The sequence below is a fragment of the Canis lupus genome, chromosome 14 (genome assembly GCF_011100685.1).
Source record: "Canis lupus familiaris isolate Mischka breed German Shepherd chromosome 14, alternate assembly UU_Cfam_GSD_1.0, whole genome shotgun sequence".
NCBI classification, from domain to species: Eukaryota; Metazoa; Chordata; class Mammalia; order Carnivora; family Canidae; genus Canis; species Canis lupus.
Window position 1 is genome coordinate 2,921,387 of NC_049235.1, and position 24,021 is coordinate 2,945,407.

The following is a 24,021-nucleotide window of genomic DNA, read 5'->3' on the forward strand; positions in this document are numbered from 1 at the left end:
ATTTATCCATTTACCTAACCATCCATCGACCCATCCATCCATCCATCCATCCATCCATCCATCCATCCATCCAACCATCCATCCACCTGTTCCCATCCACCTGTCCACCCATCCATTTACCTAACCATCCATCAATCCATTCAAATCCAAACAAATCCAATTTCCCACTAAGGTGCAGGACACACAAGGGTCCACTAGGAGGAGCCCTCAGTCCTATTTCCTTTCCAAGGTTCCTTTTTCTTTACTGGTTTTTGTTTTCCGTCTCTGAAGGAATTGTACAAAATTTGCTGCACGTACATATAATGATATCCATTCTGGTAGTTGGTCTTGGGAAAGTGCCTCAGATCGCAGCTTAATTATATTGAGTTAGTAGTAGTAATAATAGCATTAATAGTAACACCGTGATTGGAACAATCTTCCCTTTAATGAAGACAAGGAATATTTCAGCGTCCATGTTTCCCTCACTGTGCTTTCATACAGTCTAGATTGCTTCTAACGCATTTGAGCCCACTTTCCTCCATTCACTTAGTTTCTTTCAACATTTGCTTTTTCTTTCAGCCTGTCAGCATGAAAAACCCTCATGTGGTGCTGTGCTAAAGGCCACATCACATGGTGATGTGTTAGAGAGCTTCACAAAGGCTGTGAGACTATCTTCTGTTGAGCTGCCTCATTCTCTCCCCATCAGCAGGGGCCCATCCTGGTTCAGCCAGCACCTCTGCCCATGGCCAGTGTCCTCCCTGACTTCCACCACCACCAGAAACACAAGATCTCCCTTTCTCAGTGGGTCCCATCTTCCTACCACCACTGAAATTTGCCTTTTTTGTAGGTCACATCTCCATCAACTCTAGAATGGCGGTGGATTTCACCGAGCTTCCCCACATAGGCTCACATATGTCATAGGGACCCTACGTGACACAGATTATACACAAAGGCCCTACCAGCCTATCCTCAAATCTTCAACAGTGTCAGCATTTGCTTTTTTGCCACTTTCTTCTTTCTTTCTCTAGACTGTTTCAAAACAACTTGCAAGCGGTTCTCTCACTGTGCCCCTCCGCCTCTCTACTCACTGCCACTTGGCACATTGCAATGACGCCAAGTCCAGCCTGGATTTTCATGTGCTGAAGCCCGCCTTGGTCTTTCTTTAGGGCTCATATCACATAGCACTCAGCTCTTTTACATTCTCCTTTCCCTAAACCCTGAACCAACTCCATCAGCAGGTTGCCTCACACCCATTTGGAAAGCAGGTAAGGACGTAAATCCTTAGGAAAATAGATAGACTCAATCAGCTTGTGTTTGCTGTGGCAGGTGATGAATTGGGGGGATTAAATTTCCAGCGAGTGAGAGCCGTTAACACAGTAATGGCTCCACCAAAAAGAGGTTTTTGAGTGTCTTTCCCTGGGGGTCTTTCAAAATAAAATGAACCTGCTTCAGATGATTTAGGGGCACAGATTAGATGACTCTTCAAAATTCCTTTCAGTGCTGAGTTTCCATTTGTCTCTCCCAGACTCTGCCCTCTGATTTCAGAAGGCTGAGTGAAGTTATACTGGGATGGACTGCACCCACCCTCTCCACCTGTGTTTTTGGTTGCCCCAGTTTTATTGATGGAGTGAGGTAACTTCTTGTAAATCCATCAAAAACATATCTGAAGCATGCTCTGGGGCACATATTAAATCTAGAAACCTGATATCCTTTCATTTTTGTCCCTGAATAACGATTAGGGATCTATTCCCACAGTTGGCCATGTCTTGAATTTGCCAACCTGATGATTTTCTTTGCCCAATGTTTATCTTACAAGTTTTGAGTGAATTTGAGCCACTGAAAGTCTCCCAAGAAATAGCTTAAAATGTGGAACTCTTCACTTAAGAAGTTAACTATGAACCCAGATGTGTACCAGGTGTGAAGCCTTTTACATTCAAAAGACAAAGAAGATTGATTCTCCCCCTCTTCCTCAGCCCAGGTGTATGGATTAACTGGGTAGCTGTGACTCCAACCATTTCCTTGCTCCACAAACATCACTGAGCACTCACCATGTGCTGTGCCCAGTGCTAGGGAGACTTCTGAAGACACAGCACAGTATGACTGTCTTCCAAAAACATAGCACATCCTATAACAGAGAAAGGAGAGAGCAGGAAAGAGGGTGAGAGTCTGGATTCTAGAGCCAGATGCTTCTGCCCTTCTAACCAACCCCAGTCACACCACTCCACAGCTGTGCAACTTTACTGAACCCGCTAGCACCTTGATCTTAGACTTCCCAGCCTCCAGAACAATGAAAAATAAATGTCTGCCGTTTAATTTTTTTTCTAGATCTTGCTAAGCCTTGGTTTCTTACTCTGTGAAATGGGGCTAAACATTAGATTGCTGCAAGGATTGGGTGAGCAAATGAATGTGAAATGTTCAAGCAGTGTAACCAGGGTTCAGAGCCCAGCAAGCATGGAATAACTACTCCCAGCCCCTGACTTTAGCTGGGCTGTTTGACTGAAGGCATGTCTCAGCCCCAGGGCTATATTCAAAAGAAATACAAATTCTCCCACGGAAGGTTTTGAAAGGTAGTATTTACCTTCCCAAAAAGTGTCTCAACGAGGCAGAGAGAGAATGTGTTACACAATTAAGGGAGAGTGGGGCTCCCCAACAAGGATCATTATACCTCTCCTTCCCCAGAAGCACCCTTCTCAACTACAACCCCACTTCTCTACTTTCCATAATTCTCTTCACCCTCTCATGCTCTCCCTCTCCACTCCCAAACTACCCCTAGTACACTCTGTCCCACTTTCCCGCCACCAGGAAACCTCCTCCTGAAGCATCCTGAGTTGGTTTCAAGCCATGCCAGGCATCTGTCAGCCTCTCTAAGGACTGTGAAGGTTAGCTTGAGGGAAGTGATTTTTCCCACTTGTGTTAAACAAAACTGGATTTTATTTATTTTTTAAAAGATATTATTCATTTATTTGGGAGAGAGAAAGAGCATGAGCAGGGGAGGAGGGCAGAGAGAGAGGGAGAAGCAAATTCCCCAAGGAGCAGGGAGCCCAGTGTAGGACCCAATCCCAAGACCCTGGGATCATGACCTGAGCCGAAGGCAGACACTTCACCGACTGAGCCACCCAGGCACCCCAAAAACTGGATTTTGGGGATTTTAAAGAGAAAATCTCCAGGAGAATCTGAAAGGATGGAGGAGAAAATAGAAGAAGGTGGAAGGCAAAGGTTTTCCCCTGCTTTGCAAGGAAGAATGGACACTTGTCTTTCCAAAGAATGGAGGGAATGACTATAAGTTTACCCTGGGAGGAATGCGGGGTTACCAGTCACACTGAGATGTGAGTGGCACACCTTTCATAGGCTCCACAGAGCCTCTGGTTACTTCCCACCATCACTGTGAGAGCAAGGCATTCTGCAGAAGCTCCGAGAATGCAGGAGAGCACCCCACATCTCTACCCGGGAACCCCAGAGAACATTACTCGCATCCCCCCCCCTCCACCCCCAAGAAGAAAGCACGGAAGAAATGTGTGTTTGGTGGTGCCACTGGTCATCCAGCCTGCCAGGCCAAGCTGGCATCCTTAAGGTCAACCCTCTGTCTCCAAAGAGGAACAAAGCATTAAAGGATCTGGAGGATTCCACAAAGATGGTATGCAGTAAGCAGCTGCCCAAAGCCCCTCATGGGGCCCCAAGCCTCAAAGCCTCACGTGGCTCTGGGTGTGATGGGGCCGCAGTGACAGCGGGTGTCTGGAGAACACTTAGCAACAGCTCTCTCATACATTACCAGAGCTTTCTCCATTAACCTTGGCTCTGCATTTAATGAGACGTATTTTAAGGTGGATGAAGGCTAAAGAGACAGAAGTTCACTAGAAGGCATTCCATATGCCAGGAGCTTTACAGATGTGATTCTACTGAATTCTTATTATAATAGGTAAGTGCTATTATTCCCTTTCATAACTGAAGAAACTCCAGCTGCAGGGGTTCGAGCGAATTGCATGAGGTCGCAACACCTAATAAGAAGCAGAGTCAGGATTTGAAGCCAGATTCCAAAGTAGCTACTTTTCCTGTAACTGCATGCAGGTTCCCTTCCCTCAGGGTTTTACATTAAAATGGCAGCCCCTTAACTTTTACAGACCAGCTTACACATTTGTAAATGAAAGCTGGATGAAGAGACCCTCCAAAGAATCATTTTCTCAGAAACAATCATGCATGCCGAGCTCGAGCTCAGTTATAATCATCAATCCACTCATCACTCAAAACCCTGCTTGTCCTCTGCTGTCTTCATCCGTAGATTTACTTATTTCCTGGCCATGTCCAGAGCGGACAAATGACCGTGACAGCTGACGTGCAAGTCAAATAGGATTTCTTTGCAAATGGAGGAGGAAATTCTCTTTTCGAGAAGATTATGGTCCAGGTCTCAGCCCAACATAGGCTCCAAGCGGATTAAGATCATTCGCCAAAACAGTCGGAGCACCCAAATCACACTGAACGATTAGGCGTTCACTGCTGCCATTCATCATCTCAGGAGCCAAAATAAATCTGGGTAATTCTTTTTCTTTTTTCCCCAAAAGATGGAAAATCAAACATCAAATGAACCTGATTCCTTCCCTCCTAAAGCATATTGCCCAAATGGGCTCCTTTTGTTCGCCCCATTAATGAACTCCCCTCACTGTCAGGTGAAAAGACCAAAAAGAAGGGGGAAAAATCTTTGATTAAAAGAAGAAGAAGAGGAGTCCCTTAATCATTACCTGCCCAGTCTGGGAAGTCTGCAGAGTGTCTGGGGCAGCTCTATTAACCGTTTCTTTAAAAAAAAATGAAAATGAACCTCCTGACATGTGGCTTTTGTGTTCTTACATGTCTGATTTGACCTTCCCAAATGACAGCTGGGTCTAGAAGGAGATGGCGTAGAGTGTCTCAAAGAGAAGAATTAAGGGAAGTCAACGGGCTCCCGAATCTTTGTTCTTTTATTATTTCTCAAACCCTCATAGGTAGGACCAAGAGGCCTGACCTGACTTGCTGAGCCATTGGGCAGAGAGAAACCGGCAAAAATGAAGCAAAGCATGAAGCCTCTGGATACCCCAGGAGAAGGGAGAGGAAAACTCGGGGCCCCGGGGTTCCCTCTGTCACACAGCCTCACAACACGTCCCTGGAGGTCTGGTGTCTGTGGCCGCTCCACCCTGGATTGCCCCTGGCTGGACCATCACCCTCGAAATCCTTGCAAGGGAAAAAAGTGGTGTCAGCCTCTTCCCACACTGTGCATAGCCCACGATGGCCTCACTCCCCGAGACGACGACAGGTGTCACCCGAGGCTCAGCTTCTCAAAGCTCCCGCGAAGCTCTCCCATGAGGCTCCAAGGACCAGGCCTGCCTCCTTAGGGTCCGCCGTGTATATGTCGCTCTCTGGCGCATCGTGGACTCTGTATCGACAGAAATAAAAATGAGGCTGGCACGTGCCAATGAGCGAACGAGAGGGGAGGAACCTCAGAATCCTCCTGATGCCTCCGTGATGGCGAGTTGAGGACCCTCTTTGGAAACCTGGGCTGGAGAACACATCACCAGTGTGGCCGTGGCCGGTAGGAAGGCGAACCAGACGGCGGGCAGCCAAAGGAGAGGCGAGGCACCTCTCTCCACCCTCAGCTACTTGCAACCGCCAAGCACACAACCAGTTGAATTATATGTTGTGCAAACAGCGCGTGCCAGAGACTTCAGGTACCTGTAATTAGCCGCAGAGGGGGGTTGGCCTGCGTTTAGAGGCTTCCCTCTAATGAGATCATTACTTTCTACACTGATCCAATTCTGCGTGAGGAGTTTCTTTATGATCCCTTCACCAACTTCCTAAAAGTTTATGCTTGGCAGGAGGCAGGGGGCGTCTACACCTAAAACTTGGACTCTGGGCCCCAAGAATGGTCTGAAAACTCAGAAGCTGCACGTTTAAATTGGACTCCTGCAGGATGAAGGTTTCTCAGGTTGCAATTTGGTACCTCAGTTTCCCTATCTGTAGCCCTCCTGAATCCTGTAGGATCGAAAGGATAAGAATTTTAAGAGATTAAGAACATGGTGCAGACACAAAGCACACATGCAATTTATAAGGTTGCCTTATTCTGAGACAACCGAGGCACTTTAAGTAAACTCACTCAAGTAAAAACTTATTTACTGAGCCCAGGCTGTGGGTGCCCAGGAAGTGATCTAGGTGCCGCTGGTGATGCAGTAGTAAAGGGAACAGCTAAGTTCGAGTCCTTAAGAAGCTTATATGCTACTCAGAGGAGACAGAAAACAAACTATAACATAATGTAACATAGTGTAATATAATATAATAATTTCATGTATTGCTAAGTATGCTTTAAAAATAAAGATCAAGGGACTGGAGGCTGATGAGGGAGTAAGGATGCTATTTCAGACAGGGTGACCATACACCGTCTTTCTAAAAATTTGGTATTTGGGCAGAAACCCGAATGAGTGGGAGCAACACGGACATTTGAGAAAGGAGCACTCGAAGCCAGGGGAACCCACAAAATGCAAAAGCAGCTCACCTGTTGCTCAGCATTGCAGTCAGGAAAGAGACCAAGATTTGCCTCCCCAGATAGAGGCCGAGAAGGTGAGGTCTGGGGAGAGGCAGAGACTCCGCAGAGTCCACAGGCTTTCACAGTGTGGCCGGGAGCGGGTGAAGCCAGAGGAGGCCTGGCGGCAGTGAATGTGGCTCCATCCAGCAGCTGACCGTGCATGCCGTGTTTGGATGCAAGCTGGAGCAGCCTCCCACCCTGAGACCCATCTTTCTCTGTGAAGATCCTTCGACTTTTTTTTAATTATTATTATTTTTTGTAATGGGGATTGAATTGTGTGTGCCACTGAGCAGGGCAGCAGGAAGCTCTGTCAGTGGCCTGACACAAAACAGGGCCCTTCCCCACCCACACCACACACGTGAGGGGGCAGCTAGTCCCGCCAAGCCAGGGTCCCGTCTTCATACACCAAGTGCCCATTACCCTCTCACTAAATATTGTTTTTGCAAGGGCTTGAGCAAAATGACAAGCCTCTTTACAGTCTGAGTGCACCCCACCATAGTGCGTATATTATCCTAAGCCATAAAATGCTTTGAGGTTTCTTGGGATGGGAATGGGTATAAAATTACAGTCCATTATTATTATATATTTCTTTTCATTACTCTCTGTTATATTTTGTGGGTCTCACCAAGATAATTCTTGCTCCGCTGTTTACAACCTTCAGATATAAGTAGATGGTCCCTAAGTTCCCCCCAGAACATCATTTACCTATTCAGCTCTTTTAATCTTTCTTCATAAATCCAGCTGTCCTCTTCCATCACTCTGGTTGCTTTTCCCCCAACATTCAGCCCCATTTGTCTGTACCTGGCTGGTAATTAGAGGCTCAGAGCTGAGCACAGCTTTCCAGGTGGGGTCTCAGCAGGGTTGTCTGTTACTTCAAGTGTTGCTTAGCAGATCCATTTCCACCTCCTCCTGGGCCCCACATTTCACCCCAGACAGTGTAATACAAAAGGGAACCCCAAGGAGAACAACACAAATATTACCCCGACCCAGAAAATGGGTCCTGGGAGGAAGATTACAGAGCTGGGCCCTGTTCTGTGTAGAGCCCAGAAGCAGTCCCAGCAAGATGATATAAAGAGAGTAAGGAGTCATTTTCTCCTTCAACTTCAGTAACAAGAGAGCAGATTTGACTCCACAGAGGACACATCTTGTGTTAAATGTTATTAAAATCTGCCTGGGGCTGAGCTTTCTGGGGTTCCTCTCCTCCCAGAAGTTACTAGAAAGCTCCTCTTAGGTAAGATGGGACACAAGGAGGAGTGTCCCATCCCAGGACCAGCATGCTTCTTCTCCCTTCTCCACACTCTTGCCCCCCCCCTGCCGTCCTCTTCCTCTCCTCAGTCATGGAGAGCTCAGCTTCCTAGCTGCTCACGGGCCAGACCATGACCTGGGACTGATGCATTTTCTACTTGGCAGGTTTAGGTTTAGGGAAGGGAAGAAAACCACCTGGGCAGACAGCTTGCATGAGACGGTCACACCTCTGGCAATGGTATCAGCTTGGTTTTGCCTCATCTTGTTCACCCACCCCAACCCTAGAGAACATGTATTATAGGGTAGGAATCTGACGGGAGCTGGGGAGACATCCCCAAGCAGTGGGTTAGAATGTGTTTTTGTTGGTGTGGTTGGTTGGGTTTTGAGAGAAAGAGAGAGAGAGAGCGCAAGAGAGAGAGAGCATGCACACATGCTTGAGCTGGTAGAGGCCCAGAGGGAGAGGAAGATAGAGAATCTCAAGCAGACCCCCCGCCTGCAGAGCTTGGAGCCTGACATGGGGCTCCATCTCATGACCCTGAGATCATGACCTGAATTGAAATCAAGAGTCCGACAGCTAACTAACTGAGCCACCCAGGCACCTTAGAATGCGTTTTTAAACCAGACAGCACTGGGCATGGGGCCTCATTCTCCTATCAGCTGTGTGCTTTAGGGCAGGCAATCTAATCAACCCAGGCCTCAGTTTCCCCATATGCAAGACAGAAGCATCTCTCGAGGTTTTGTGAAATGGAAGGGAGAGGGGCATAAGGAAGGCCCCTAATACTTCACAGGCATTTATTTGCTGTTAGTGTTTCTTCTCTATGATGGGGGGCTGGTTCTGGGAGAACTCATGACATCTTGTGCCTATAAAATCTCTGTAATTATCTCTACTTACGGAAAGTTAGTGTTTGGAGGGAAAAAAATTCAAAGAATACAGTCAGTCAAATCCATTAGCAAGACAACCTAGAAGTTCATAACCTAGCTTTGATCTGCAATTTAGAGGAAGGAGTTTCCAAATACTTGAGGGATCATTTTCCCCCCTTGATGTGATGTTGGAATTTAACTCCCATTAACCGTTACAGATATAATGAGTTGGCATCCAGGGGAAACATACCCTCTAGTGCTTAATGAACACAAAATAAAACATTTCCTTTTATCTTCAACATCCACCAGAGTAATTTGAATGATGATATTCATATTCATGACGCATAAGACCCTTCCATCAGCTCTGTATTGTCACTAACACTCTTATAGAATGCCAATAAGTATGCTGAGATCTTTTTTGATGATGCTGTGATATGGAAGCTGCCGCTGCAGATGAATCATGGGGTCGCAGGTCAGTAGAAAGTAAGAAACATTCCACAGTAGCTGCCTTAAAATAATCACTTAAATTAATAGAGCAGGGCTCCTCTACCACCTGATAGGATGAAAATAGGGCCGTGGCAAAAATGAACTGTTCTCCCAAGCATGAAGTTCTACAGTTTGCCCAGCTGGGACTAGAAAGGGCAGACTTGGGACTTTGAAAAAAACTTCAGGGTAGAGGGGAAGGCTGTTCAGGCTGTGCACATATTGAATGTGAGAAAATCTCTGCAGTGAAGCCAACTCTCTCCCTCATTGTACCTGCAAGTCCTTGAAGCACAAGACTATGTCTTTCAGGTCTTTATTTTCCCTGCCTTTCCTAGCACAGAGCTTGGTGCCCAGTGGGTAACAATTTTGAAGCCTTCGCCATGCACTAGGTCCTATGTTAAGCATTTTGCATCATATCATCTTATCCGTTTCTCATTACAAGTCTAGGAGAGAAAAAAAATAGTATTATTACTTTCCCTTTTTATAGGTTGGGAAACTGAGGTCAGTTTAGGGAGTTCTAAAAATGTGTTCAAGGTCACCCAGTAGATGTCAGAGCTGAGACTTGAATCCAGGTCTGTCTGATGCCATAATCTGTGTTGAAGCTACACACTCTGGGGTATTCAGTGAAATGTTTGCTGAACAGCACTAGAGTCAGTAATAGGGTCAGCATGTGCCAAGGCTTTTTATACACAAGTCTGTGGATACAAACAGTAATTCCAATATGGGATAAGCCTAGAAGAGATATATAACATTATGTAAAGAGCTATATAGTTAATATGTTGTAGGCTTTGTCATGACTATTCATCTTTGCTGTTGCAATTTGGCTAAGTCCAATAAAACTTTATTGACAAAAGCAGGTAGTGGATGGATCTGCATTGCCTTCCCCATGTGGAATTTGCCAACTCTTGGTATTGCCAACAAAATCAATGGCTACATTAAGTTGGAAGACAGGTATACCCCAAAGAAAATGGAGTAGAATTTGACACTATCTCTCTAGGATCCCAGAGGGAAACAGATAACACACTCAACTAAATAGAGTTTTGTGGCAGGACTTCACCCAGAAATGTGCACAGAGATAAGAGGACCAATGAAGGATGGTGAAATGTCCAGGGACCAGCAACACTGGGAAGATGTTACCAACCCTAGGCCTAAAGGGTCAAAGGGAAGAACATTATCACTGGAACATGACATGAACCATATTCATGGGAAAGGAGCTCTCTGTAAGGAATTGTGGCTCTAGATAGAAAGATGGATCCATTGCTTGAACCATGGCCCAAGAGATGAGGGGCAGGGTGACTAAAGACCCAACCTCTCTCACTTTGTGCCCTCTGATCTCCTGGCCTTCTACTTGCCAAACTCACCTGGAAACCAGGAAGCAATGGAGCCTGGTGTGTAGCCCAGTTGAGTAGAATTCTCAGGGCTCAAAGCAGGACAGAGAAGAGTGGAAGAAGGATCTGGAAAGATAATGGAGAATGATCATCACAGTTTTCTATGTTAAAGTTAAGCACTGCTCTTCCACTAAGATGCTGACTAGTTTTCATGAATCAACCAATATTCTTCTATACTTCCTTTTCCCCATATCTTTTTGGGCCAAGAAACTAGAAAAGGGTATTTTCTGGACAAACTACTAGTGGTCCTACAGATGGTAGCTCTTTTGGAGAATAATTTTGCAGTTCCCTCTACAGATATACTGGAAGAGTTTCCTTATGTACAGTTGCCCTGTGTCTCTGAATGCAAACATGAAACCAGGTAAAAACCAAACAATGCATAGTGAATCAATGAATACCAAGAGAGAGTTAATAACATTATTAAAAAAAAAAAGAAGATTCTAGAAGGTTGTGACCTCTGGGTGATTTTTTTCTTGATATTTTTCTGTATTTTCCTTTTATTCTGTGGTAAGCAGGAAAAAGACACCCCCCCCACAAAAAAAAAAGAAGAAAGAAAAGGGAGATCTGTCCTAATAACGTACTTTATTGTTCTGAAAAATGCCAAGGTTTACAACTCCAGGCTCTCCCGAGGATGTGTTACTGTTACCTACACACAGTCACTAATGCATTCACTCACTCATTTCACAAGTATTTACTGAGCATCTACTATGAAACAATTAGGATGCTAAGCACTAGGTTGCCAGTGCTGAAAAAGATTAGCACAGCCCTGCTTATATGGAGGCACCAGAAATAGATAAATGAGGCCCAGGGTCCTTCACCTTGAGGTCTCCCCAATTCAGATACATTGAGTACCCAAGAGAGTAAGTGCTATGAGACAGGTAGGCAGAGGAAGCTATAAGCACCCAAAAGGTGCTTAACCCAGTCAGGATTAATGGAAAGATTCCTGAAGGATATAACTCCTGAATTCTGTTGGGAGAGAGATACACAAAATTTACACAGAAGAATAAGGATGGCAAGGGCAGTCCAAACTGAAGGACCAGCACAAGCAAAATGTTGCAAAAAGTGGGGGTAAAAGGCTCTAGTAAGAGTGCCGTCCTGTTTCTATGATGATGGAAAGGTTCTATAAATCTATCCAAAATGGCAGTCACAACCACCTGTTTCTGTTGAGTGGCTAATCTGACTAAAGAACTGAGTACAGGGGCACCTGGGTGGCTCAGTGGGTGAGCATCTGCCTTTGGCTCAGGTTGTGATCCCAGAGTCCTGGGATTGAGTCCCGCATTGGGCTCCCTGCAGGAAGCCTGCTTCTCCCTCTGCCTGTGTCTCTGCCTCTTTCCGTGTGTCTCTTGTGAATAAATAAAATCTTTAAAAAAAAAACTGAGTATTTCATTTTAAATACTTTACATTTACATAGCCACATGGGTCTAGTAGCTACCAAATCAGGTGGACAACACAGTTCTTTTCTAGAAGAAAAGGTTGGGGTCGTGGTTCACAGCAAGAAGGCCATCAATTGGACTATATTCAATGGGCAACGGGAAGCCACTGAAGAGTGTTAGTCTGGAAATGACCCATGGTCAAAGTTGCGTTCATGGCAAATTGCAGCATGTGGAGGATGAAACACAAGGTGCCGCAGAAGCTCTTAAGATGGGGCCCCAACTCAGGATGAGGGTGGAGGGATCATTACAGAAGAGGAGGCCACACTTGAGCTGACCTGAAGCCATGGGCAGACATTTCTCAGCTGGCCCTGAAGGCACCAGAGACCTTGACAGGTGCAAAGTGACAAAAGCTGTCATGTTCAGGGAGTCCCGGGTAGTTCCCATAAACCAGGTTCTGATGCAAGAGGCAGTGGGCATGAGATGAGGCCCCAGAGACCGGGATGGAGGCAGGCCCTCTTTTCCTGTAAAGAGGTAGGGGGTCAATGTAGGCTCTTACACAGAGCAGCAGATCTTAGGTGGGACTTTGAGTTAGCTATCAACCTCTCTGAACTTCCATTGCATGTTTAGGGAACTGCGAAGCAAGGATAATGAGGCCCCTTGCACAGGTGTGCATGAGGGCCATGCAGCTCTCCTGCAGCAGAGGGGCTGCCTGGCCCCTCCTCCTCCTCCCTGTCACCTGTGGCATCTCAAAACGTGCTGTAGCTTCCCCTTCTTAGCTGTCACCACCACGGCCTTGACACTGAACCATCTGGAACATCTTCTTTTCAAATCCACCCCCCCACCCCCAACATCCCTATTCCACTAAATCATGGGTGTTAGGGGCCTTGAGGAGGAAACCAAAGCTCACTCTGGAACAATGACAAAAAGCATCCGGATTGTTAGAGAATTTGTTAATAAAGAAATGCCAAGACTTTTATCTGTAGTAAAACCCCAGGCCGCCACACTGGTGCCTCATGGGAAACCAAGTTGGTATGAATTCTGAGTTGCTCAGATTTTGCACGAAAGAACAGTCTTCCTTCACCCCTTCCCCCAAACACCAGCTAAAGTGAATGGGGGTAGGCTTGTTAAAGGTGAAATCTTCCAGGTCCACATTTTAAGTATTATTCTCTAGCAGATCAGGGGCTGACTCTCCATGTTCTGAGGGCATGATGCAACATCTAGCAATCAGAGGCGTGCCAGTTGGGCCGCTTGCAAAAGCCACACTTGAAAACACACACACACACACACACACACACACACACACACAAACCTGTTGCCACATCATTGAAAACTTTGGAAAACATTGTGTGTAGGAATAAGCGCTCCTTGCGTCAGGGCAGTGGGCAGTGACACAAAACCTTCTCTGCCGTGGAGTTGCTCTGACCACTCTTCCTTGTTACTGCTTGATGAGTTATTTGTTCTTTCTGAGCCATTTGTCATGACTGAAAAAAAAGTTGGGGGATCTGAAGCATTCTAGAGGAAACTTGGTGCCAAATAGACTGCCCCATGATCTGACCCTTGTGAGGTTGTGCTACAGATGTTAGGTCGGAGCTTGAAAAGAATGATCCATTCTTCTCTGTTCTGTTAGAACTTGTTGAAATACCATTAGAGCAAAACAAAGGAGAAACCATCTGCTCAAAGTTTTGCAGGTATAGACTGTAGTGTGCAAGGAAGCGAAGCCCTGGGAGGATGAATTCTCAGGACATGATCCATAGTGGGAAAGAGCACACCCAGATCCCACCTCGGCCAATGAGCTCAGGAGAACAGTGTTCAACGTCTCTGAACTTCGGTTTTCTTATCTGTGTCTGTAAAACGTGAAGAAAATGATATGCTTCTCTCATCGGGGTGTAACACAGGAGATAGTGTAATGCAAAACATCTGGCAAAATGCCTAGTGCAGAGCTGCTGTTCAATACTTATCAATTATCTGAAAGATAATTGCCATATGACAAAGTAATTTATTCATTTGGTAGGTGTATATATTGAGTCAAGCTATGTGCCAGGCACTCTTCTAGTTGCTGGACGAACATACAAAACCCTTAGTTTTCTGGAGTCTACTGCCTAGTGGAAGGCACAGAGATTAAAAGTGAATATATAAAAAGATAGCTAATACCATATTAGGGAATAGTAACATAAAGAAAATAAAGCAGTGGGAGTGAATGGGTGACGGGCACTGGGGGTTATTCTGTATGTTAGTAAATTGAACACCAATAAAAAATAAAAAAAATAAAAATAAATAAAAAAAAACAAAAAAAAGAAAATAAAGCAGGCTACATTCAGGAAGAATGTCAGAGGATGTTATTTCAGAAACCGTGGTCAGGAAAGGTCTCTCCAAGGAAGTAAATTAAGCACAGGTATTAACAAAATGAGGATGATTGCCACAGATAAAGCTGAGGGAAGAGTGTTCGCAGCAGAAGGAATAGCAAGTGCAAAGGCCCTGGGGCAGGAATGTGCTCTGCATATCGCAGGAACAGCAAGGAACTCAGTGTGGCCCAGAGAGCAAATTCTCAGGGAAGAGCAGTGGATGAGTGGAGGAGAGATACCAAGGGCTGGTCATAGGCTGGGGTGTTTTGAGAAGTGCTAGTAGTTTCATGTGTGTTTATCTTGTCCCTATGATGAGACTGAAAATCTCTTGGGTCAGTGGAACAGAGCAGTTATGACTCTGGTCTCTCGATACCTGGGGTGTTAGCCATGCTCAGGCTTTTTATATCGCTTTGAAAATCTCTCTTAATCTCTCTAAGCCCCAGTTTCTTCCTCCATAAAAGGAAGATAGAATGGTGCCTACCTCCCTGGATTTTTATGATGATTAAATGAGATAATTTTAGTAAAGTGCCTGGCATTAAGTGCTCCAGATGTTAGCTATTATCATTGAGGGCAGCAGGACCATTCTCTGCACTTTCCCTTTATCAATCAACAAACACATATTAAAATCTTACCTTTTGCAAGCTTTGTGATATATAATCCCGTACTCCCCACGTGTGTGTCGGGCACATAACTCGACTCTTAATTAATTTTTATAGCCTTACAAGACAGCAATACTTTCTAACCCAGCAATCAGCTGACTGATCATTCTGTGCAGAACCCAAGAATCAGGAAGAAAATAAATCTTTGAATTCCCAAAACACCCGTCAGAAACGATTATGCACTAAAGCTGTAAACTTGAACCACGGCGAGCTCTTCATTCCTTCCGTGCTTTTAAACCCAATCACATGCTCAATCGGCCAGGTTCTCTCAGGTCACAGAGGGTTGAAAGGGACGGTGGCCAAAGGCCAAGATGCTGAATGTCCAGAGAGCCAAGAGCACAAAAGAAGACTAAAATCAGAGCTTTAAAAAAGCAGAGAGAATTCCAACTATTCATGCACTCCGTTATTTATTCAATAACTCATTCACCTGACTGATATTTATGAGGGACTCTTGCCAGTGAGGCACTGTTGTTGAGAGCTGTGCACACAAAAGTACCAAGAACATCATCCTTGCCCTCACAGGGCTTCTTTCAGCAAGGGATCTGACTCAAGAGCATGCTGAGTGCTAGGCTAGGGTCAGTACTGGAGAGCAGAGGGAGCTGGAGAAGCACCGATCGGTCTGGGGCCACCAGAGACCATTTCCTGGAGGAAATATGGGGCCATTGATATCAGGGCACTCAGGCTGTGGTTCATTCAGTGACTCAGTGAGAATCATCATGCTACAGTCATGGGTGCTCAAAACCATGATGCTGAATGCACAAGATAAAGACAACCAATGTTCACTGTGCTACACTTGATAAGGTGGGGAATTATACAAAGACGTCCATTCGAAATTATTTTAGTACAAGTTTCAGCTCACTTTCAGTTCTGAAGTTCACATTACCTGGAAATTTTGGCTTAATTTCTAGGTTGGACTCTTGCCCTTGTGGCACTAACATTTATTTCCCAGTGAGAGTCAATCTATGAGGAATTATTGTTAGTCTGTAGTTTTCAGACAATGTATGAGGTATACTGTGTAATATTTTGTATTATACCTAAGTATTAAATTAAATATCTGTTTTGGTCTTTTTTTTTTTTTTAAGTATCTGGTTATAGGGAGAGGATTTAGGAAGAAGCATTCTTCACTATAGGAGTCCTATGAAAGCTTGGTACTACCCAGCTTGGTACTTGGTACACTTTTGAATCTAGAACACAAGTAAGTCTGTTAACTTGACTATGACTCGTAACTAAGTAATGGCCAGTTGTCCACCTGTTTGGTTTACTCGGAAATACATGCCATTGATATTCAATGCAATGCTATTTGTTAGAGTAAAAGATTGAGAATAATCTAAAACTCCAATAACAGAGCACTGGTTAAATAAAAGATGGCAAATCCATAAATGGAATGTTATGCAATCATTAAAAAGAATAAGATTATGCTATATGGAACATTCTCCAAGATACATGTTAAGGGAAAAAAATCATCTAATCTTTTTTCATTTATTTATTTTTTTTTAAAGATTTTTATTTATTTATTCATGAGAGGCACAGAGAGAGAGAGGCAGAGACACAAGGCAGAGGAAGAAGCAGGCTCCATGCAGGGAGCCTGACATGGGACTCCATCCTGGGTCTCCAGGATTAGGCCCTGGGCTGAAGGTGGCGCTAAACTGCTGAGCCACCTGGGCTGCCTGCATGTAATCTTTTTTTTTTTTTTTTTAAATATTTTATTTATTTACTCATGAGACACACACACACACAGAGAGAGAGAGAGAGAGAGAGAGAGAGAGAGAGAGGCAGAAACACAGGCAGAGGGAGAAGCAAGCAGGCTCCATGCAGGGAGCCCAACACGGGACTCGATCCCGGGTCTCCAGGATCACGCCCTGGACTGAAGGCGGCGCTAAACCGCTGAGCCACCCGGGCTGCCCTCTAATCTTTTTAAAAAATAAAACCTATTTTGTAATGAATGGGAGGATGCGCAAAACATTAGTGACAATGGGAGTCTCAAAGTAGGGGTGCTGGGTGACCAGAGTTTAGGAGAGGAAGGAAAATCACGTTACACTGGTAAATTTTTATGTATTACAAATTAAAAAGCAAATTGCAAACAAAATTTTAAAGGAAGAAAAAGCAAAAAGTATCACCAATTCCAGAGGGAACATGTTGGGTGTAAGATGGTGTTACACACTGAGAAGGTGTCAAGCGAGGGCTGTCCTGGCGCTGTCATTTGGGGTAGAATCAGTGATCATAAGTCAGCAGTCTGCAGAGAGAATCTGTCTCCAAGATGGGTGAGCTCCATGCTTTAAAAATGTGGATTCAAAGGACTGAGCACACATTTCTCCAAATAAGATGCTCAAGTGTTCAATAAGCACATGAAATGGTGCCAAACATCACTAATCATCAGGGAAATGCAAATCAGAATCACAATGAGATACTATATTCCATCGATTAGGATTGCTGCTATCAGACAAATAGGCAAAACCCCAGAAAATAACAAGAGTTGGGGAGATATATGGAGAAAAGGAACGCTTGTGTCCTTTCCTGGAATTATAAAATGGTATGGTTGCTGTGGAAATAGTATGATAGTCTTCAAAAAAACGAAATACAGAATTACCATGGTCCAGTGCAACAATCTAGCAGTTCCACTTCTGGGTATGTATCCAAAACAATTAAAAACAGAGTTTCAAAGAAATGCTTGTACACCCATGTCCATGATAGCATGATTCCCAATAGCTAGAAGGGGAGAGCAACCTGAATGTCCATCAAAGGATAAATGGATAAACAAAATGTGGTAAATACACACACTGGAGTATTATCCAGTCATTAAAAGGGAGGAAATTCTGACATATACCGCAACAGGAATGAACCTGGAGGACATTACGCTAAGTGAAAAAAGCCAGTCACAAAAAGACAAATACTGTGTGATTCTACTTAACGGAAGTACCTAGACTAGTCAAATTTATAGAGCCAAAAAAAGTAGGATGGTTGCTAAGGGCTGGGGGGAGAGAAGACGAGAGACATTCAGTGGGAACTGAGTTTCCATTTTGCAAGATGAAAAGAGCTCTGGGGATGGACAGTGGTAATGGTTGTACAATCATGAAAGTGTATTTAATACCACTAAACTGTACACTTAAAAGGATTAAGATGATGGATTTTATGTTATATGTACATTAAATAATTATAAAAAAAATTTAATGTGAATTTGGATGTATCCAGACAGACCTCCCAATTCTTCAACCAAATTCATATGTTTTGTAGCCAGACTCACACATTTGCGTGAAAAATGAGTTTTGCACATTTACCTCACCTCCCTGGCCCCACATGCATCTAAGTTTGTGAGCCTTAGGAAATGTATTTAACCTTCTTAGATGTGTGGAAGCGTCTGGAAGCTGAAATCATCAGACTCTGTGATGTACTGCATTCACCCCCTGCAACAGATCGAAGATGTTTTGGTACATGGGTTAGTGACAGCTTCACATGCACTTTAGTACCTCAGCTGGGCAAAAGGTGACAGAACCAGTGCAGGGAAATTGAAATGAAATGATCCCATGGGTTTGGGTTTGTTTTTTGTTTTTGTTTTTGTTTTTGTTTTTTTCCTCCTTAAAATCTTATCAATCATTCCGGGTTAGGCGGGGAGAGGGGGAAGCCTGGTATGTAACTTTGAGACATGTCACACCATGTAGAAAACCTGGTTCTCTGCTATCATTTTTAGGACAAGTGGTATAACAGTGTCTTTTCCTCATGGTTAGATTTTCCACCTCAACTCAACAATACAATTTAACAAAATATCAACTTAAACAGGAATGAAGGAGGAAACTGTAAGGTACATAGATCAAGTGGACAAGATTTCTGCAATTCAGGAGCCGGCCCACAGCCCCAGGCACGAAGGACTGGCACTGAGTGGCACTTAGGGACTTCAGATGATGATTCTTACTTATTTCTTCCATGGCAGGTAGCACTTTCAATCCCTTTCTTGTTTGTGTATAAGAGATCCCTAAAAAGGAGCTGGTTTTACTAAAGATTCCTCTTTTTCTCTTTTTCCCTCCCTCTGCTTGTCCCTCCATCCCTCCATTCCTTTTTTCTTTCCTTCTACCTTGCTGCCATAACCATCACTTACCAAACGTCCGCTATAAGCCAGACATATCTAAAAGTAGAAGATACTGTGGCTTCTAAGACAAAGTCCTAGACCTTTTCCCACTAACATCCTGGTCAGGAAGATTGCCTTCCTAGCCCAAACTCTAAAACTCTATGTGTCTGAAGGTAGTGCGCTGGGAAAAAAAAAAAAAAAAAATCTGTCCTTGAATAATGTCCTTGAAGAAGCTAGAGTGCATAAATCCATCAATACGCTGGGGCGTTGCTTGAACCTGACCTCTGAAACAAGCAACAGAAATATTTTGACTTTATAAATAATGCCTTTAGTATATTTATAGTGTGTCTTTCCAGGACACAGCTCCAAGAACCTCAAGATTTATGTGATATATAGAGAGGAAAATCATCCTTGTGTGATACATATGGAAAATAGGTTTTAAAAAAAAAATCAAGTGACAAACCTCTGTAGGATAATCAACTTGAGGACACTTGTCAACCAGTATCCCACAGGAGTCATCTTACTTAATTTTTTTGTCAACAACGTGGTTAAGTGGATCTTATAAATGATTCAAAATATGTCTGAGTGGCTGGAACTAGAAGCAAAAATGGTTTTTCAAACAACCTTGACAGCGATTCCTGTTGACAAACAAGGGGGAAGAGATGATGAACGTTCCCAAAGTGATAGGTCCTTCTTCACAAGGGAAGGGGGTTGTGCGAAGGTTTAGCACATTGAGCCCAGCTGCTGTCTAAGAAATTCTGTTCATTCAAAGATGCCAGAATTTTGAACTCAGAGAAGAAAAGAAGAAAACGTCTGGGAGATGAAGCCTTGCCTATACTGCATAACTTTGGTTTTACAATCAAACGATTGAAAGATTGAAGTTGAAATGACAACCCCCCCCCCCCAAAAAAAAACAGGTTGTCCCAGTTGTTGATTTACAGCTTCTCACCTCCAAATTCACTCTTCACAGTTTTGCATGTGGTGCTGGTGCGCTGGATCCTGTGGACATCTGTCCTCTGCCAGGTGACCCAGTGAGGAGCTTTGTCACAGGATGTGCTGCAAGAGCAGTGTTGTGAGGACGCAGAATTCAGCAGTACCTTTGCAGGAGTCTACTAGAGAGTCCTGTTCCAGAGCCAGATCTGGCTTCCTAGGAAGTACCATGTCCCCAAGCAGCTTCCTGATGAGTTGGCCAGTGACCCAGCTGGACTCCAGAGGGTGGCTCACAGTGAGTTTGATTGGCAGCTCACAGAACTCTGCTAGCCAGGTGGCCATAACCACACCCTTTTCAGTAAGGCCCAGATCTCAGTTTGGCCTTCAAGAAGGCCATCTTCCAAATTTGTTCCTTCCTTGGGTTGTCTGCCTCAGTCTTAGGTGGGAGCTGCTCCTCGTATCTGCTATATGTACAATCTTGGGAGTTCCTTAACTCCTTAGAGTCATGACTTCTCTGTTACTAGTTAGTAATTCTTGAGATCAAACTTTCCCTGTTCACGACTGTGTGATTTCTGTTTCCTGACTAAGGCCTTGATTAATATACTCACATCCAACAGAATCGCGTGCTTAATAGCTCACCAGAAGCTAAGTGGGGCAGATTCCATAGTAGTGCTATTCGTAATAGCCAGACTGTCCATTCCCAAAAGGAGAGAAATAATTTGTGGTATATTCATGGCAAGGAATGCTGGAGAGCAATGAGAGTAAACGAACTACAAATACATGCAACAACACAGACAAACAGAAACAGAATATTGAATGAAAGAAACAGAAACAAAAGAAAATATGCTGTATGATTCCATTTATGTGAAGTCCCAAAACAGGCAAAGCAAATTCTGGTGCTGGAAAGGAAGAAAAGTGGTTATTCCTGGAGGGGATTAGTGATTGGGAGGGGGAATAAGGAAATTCTGGAATGTTTCTTGGCCAGGGTATTGGTTATGTATATCATTGTTTATGCAAATGAATTGAGCAGTGCATTTTTTGTGTTTATACTTTTGATGTTTAAAAATGAGTCATGACTGAAAATATGTACTATGTAATAAAAATAATTAATAAAAATATATACATATTTATTGAATGTACAAGTTATTAATTATCTGACTCAAGTAGTAAAGCAAAGCTCATTCAAGACAACAAAAAAATATATGTACATAGTACAATATCAGTCATTGTATATGATACTGAGGATCAAGGGATGAATCCAATATTCTTGGTTCTGTCTGCAAAGGAGCATGGTCTACAGGGGAGACCGACTTGAAAGTGACAACTACAACACAACAGGTTTCATGGATTCGTTCAGGAATGGATGAAGCGCTGCAGAGAGAGGAGGGAGCCGGGAATGGTAGACTGTAAAGCTACACACAGAAAGATGGTATCTGAGAGGGGACTGTCCCTCCACATGGTGCAGAAGTATGTGCTTGCTCCACTGTCCTCCACTGCTGTGAAGGGATGAGTAGAAGATGACCAGGGAGAAAGGGGGTATTCTGAGCAGAGAGGACATGTGCAGAGATGTGAATTTTGAAAGTCACCATAAACTCAGAAAGCAGAGAGTGTTTAATGTGGTAAGAGTCTGGATAGATAGCACTGGGAAGGATAGTAGCAGATGAAACTACAGAGATCAACTGTGACTTAATTGTGACATGCTTGTCTACCTTCTGCAAGTGTGGTTTTTACACAAGGAGCCAAGAAGTGCCGTATAGCTAGTCTTCAAAGATGCCCTCCTGGCCCGCACCCAACCGATGCCTTGGTTAGACCTCTTCCACAGTGAATCTGGGTTGGCCAATGGAACCAATAGATTTTGGTGCAAGTGACACTATGTGACTTCTGAGGCCACTGCAGCTTCTGCCTTTGTTTCTTGGAAAACTCATTCGAGGGATGACAGTTGTATATAAGAAGTCCAGCAATCCTGAGACTACAGCATTGAGAGGAAGCACAGCCTAAGAGAGACCATGGGGAAAAGGCTGTTCCTCAGCCCAGCTTTCAGGGGACTCCAACCTCCGGTGACATCTGACAACCACTACATCAGAAAACCTCAGAAAACCCCAATGGAGCTGTGTGTTGAGCATGTATAATATAAAGAACTGCAGGGAAGAATTTTTTTTATTTGGCTCTACACTATATTTTGAATCACTACACTTCAGTGTGGTCTATTACACAGAACTAAACAACTAGAAAAGACATTTTAGCATAGCAGTGCGACACAGAGAGTTTTGAGTTTGTTTTTTGGAAACACAGTCTGGAGACAGCATGAAGGGTGGGCTGAAGAAGGCAGAGGTTGAAGGCACCAAGACATGTTTAAAGGCTTCTGCAAGAGGATAAGTGGATTGAGAGGCTGGAATCTAGAAGTATCTGTGAGGCATACTTGACAGGATGTAGAGATCAAATAAATGTGTGGTGGGAAGGAGAGGAAGACTGTGAAAATCTTTCAGGTTTCTGCCCAAAGAGAATAGGTGGATAGATAATGTCCTTAGTAGAAATAAGGGCCTATTGGGACACGTGGGTGACTAAGTCAGTTAAGTATCTGCCTTCAGCTCATCATGATCCCAGGGTCCTGCTTCTCCTCCTCCTCCTGCCCCCTCCCCTCTCCCTGCTTGTGCTCTCTCTCTCTCTCTCAAATAAAGCAATGAAATCTTTTTAGAAAAAGAAATAAAGGCCTATATGGAAGGGTAGATGAGCTGTGTATATACTTAAGCTGAAGGGTTTACAAGGACATATTGCTGAAGAAGTCAAATAAGCAGTTGGAAAGTTTAAGGCACACAGGAAATTGGGGCTGTACCTGCCCATATATACACACATGGGCTCTGAGTTACATATAACGATGGTTAAAGTTATGGAAATGAGATCACCTACAGAAAGTGTTTCGGGCAGGAAGAGGAGGGACAAATAATTGGACTTTGGTAGGCTTGGGGCAGAGGAGGAAAAGCCCGCAAACAAAACTGAAAAAAAAAAAAAATAGAGAAATAGAAAGAGAAGCAGGAGACTTGTGTCTTATAGGCAAACGGACAAGAGAGTGTCAAGAGGATGGAGCTTTCATCGTCAAAAGCCACTGCAAGATCACGTAAGGCGAGGATGTGGTATATGGTTTTGACAATTAAGAGGTCATCAAGAGTCAGCCTTTCATCAGAGTAAAAAGCAAAGACTATGAACTTAGATCACTCTTTAAAGATACCTGGTGGCCACTGAGGGATCCCTTGATGGGATGAGCCCTGGGTGTCATACTATACGTCGGCAAATCGAATTTAAATTAAAAATGTAAAAAAAAAAAAAAAAAAAAAAGATGCCTGGTGGCGAAATGAAAAACAAAGATAAGTTCGTCTGGGCAGGACATAAGCGGCGGGGAAGGGGGCCTCGGGGCAGGCTGGCCGCACGAGTCCCTGGCTCAACAGGAGGGCCGAAACCGGTCCCGGAGTCGCGGGTCTCCAGGCCTGCGTCTGCTCCTCCAGACGTGGTCCACGGACCAGGAGCGTGGGCGTCACCCGGGAACACACGCCGCGGTGCTTAGTGAATCTCAGGCTGCAGTTAGGCCAGGCCCAGGCAAGCGGGCAAGACAGGCATTACCGTTCCCGTCTTCACCTAGGGCGGGACTCGGCTCGAGGAAGTCGCCCGACGCGGCGGAGCTGAGTAGCGGCCGAGCCGAGACTCTATCCCCGAGTCGCAAGTTCTTTCCAAGACGTAGACAAGCAAGTTCACAGGCTCCATGTCTACTCCCGCTCTTGCCAGGCGAACTGCTTCGGATGATAGCAGCGGCGACTGCACAGCACGACCCTCTCCGAGCCTCCAGCGGCCTCTCGGCTCCGGAACTTCACTTCCCAGCAAGCCCAGCGGCCTCCTGCCGCGCGAGGCACGACGGGCACCCCGTCCGGCTCTCGTCTCTGGCGGAAGAACCGTGAGGCGGGACCCGACGTGGCCGGACGCAAGGGCGCGCGGCGCCCTGGGACATGTAGTCTGGCCCCGGCCGGGACGCCCCCGCGGATGAATGGGGCCCAGGCGGACTGCGAACTACAGCGCCTCGGCCGGCTGCGTTGGTGGCCGCCGCGGGGGAAAGGGAGCCGGCGGCGGCGGCGGCCCGGCGGGGATGCTCCGTGCGGCGGGGGACGCGG

At 44.8% G+C, this 24,021-nt stretch overlaps 1 long non-coding RNA gene across 2 annotated transcripts; it reads right to left on the reverse strand.

The window, feature by feature from the left end:
* Positions 1-3,035: 3,035 nt before the first annotated feature.
* On the reverse strand, positions 3,036-23,908 carry LOC106559703. 2 transcript variants are annotated; one of them, XR_005369281.1, is made up of 4 exons: positions 19,884-23,908; positions 10,474-10,566; positions 6,494-9,555; positions 3,036-5,380 (listed from the first exon to the last, which is right to left on the reverse strand). It is a non-coding gene; the product is annotated as an uncharacterized LOC106559703 (long non-coding RNA). The 2 variants fall into 2 exon arrangements; XR_005369280.1 differs by lacking the exon at positions 6,494-9,555 and having other exon boundaries at positions 19,884-23,901.
* Between the last annotated feature and the right edge of the window lie 113 nt (positions 23,909-24,021).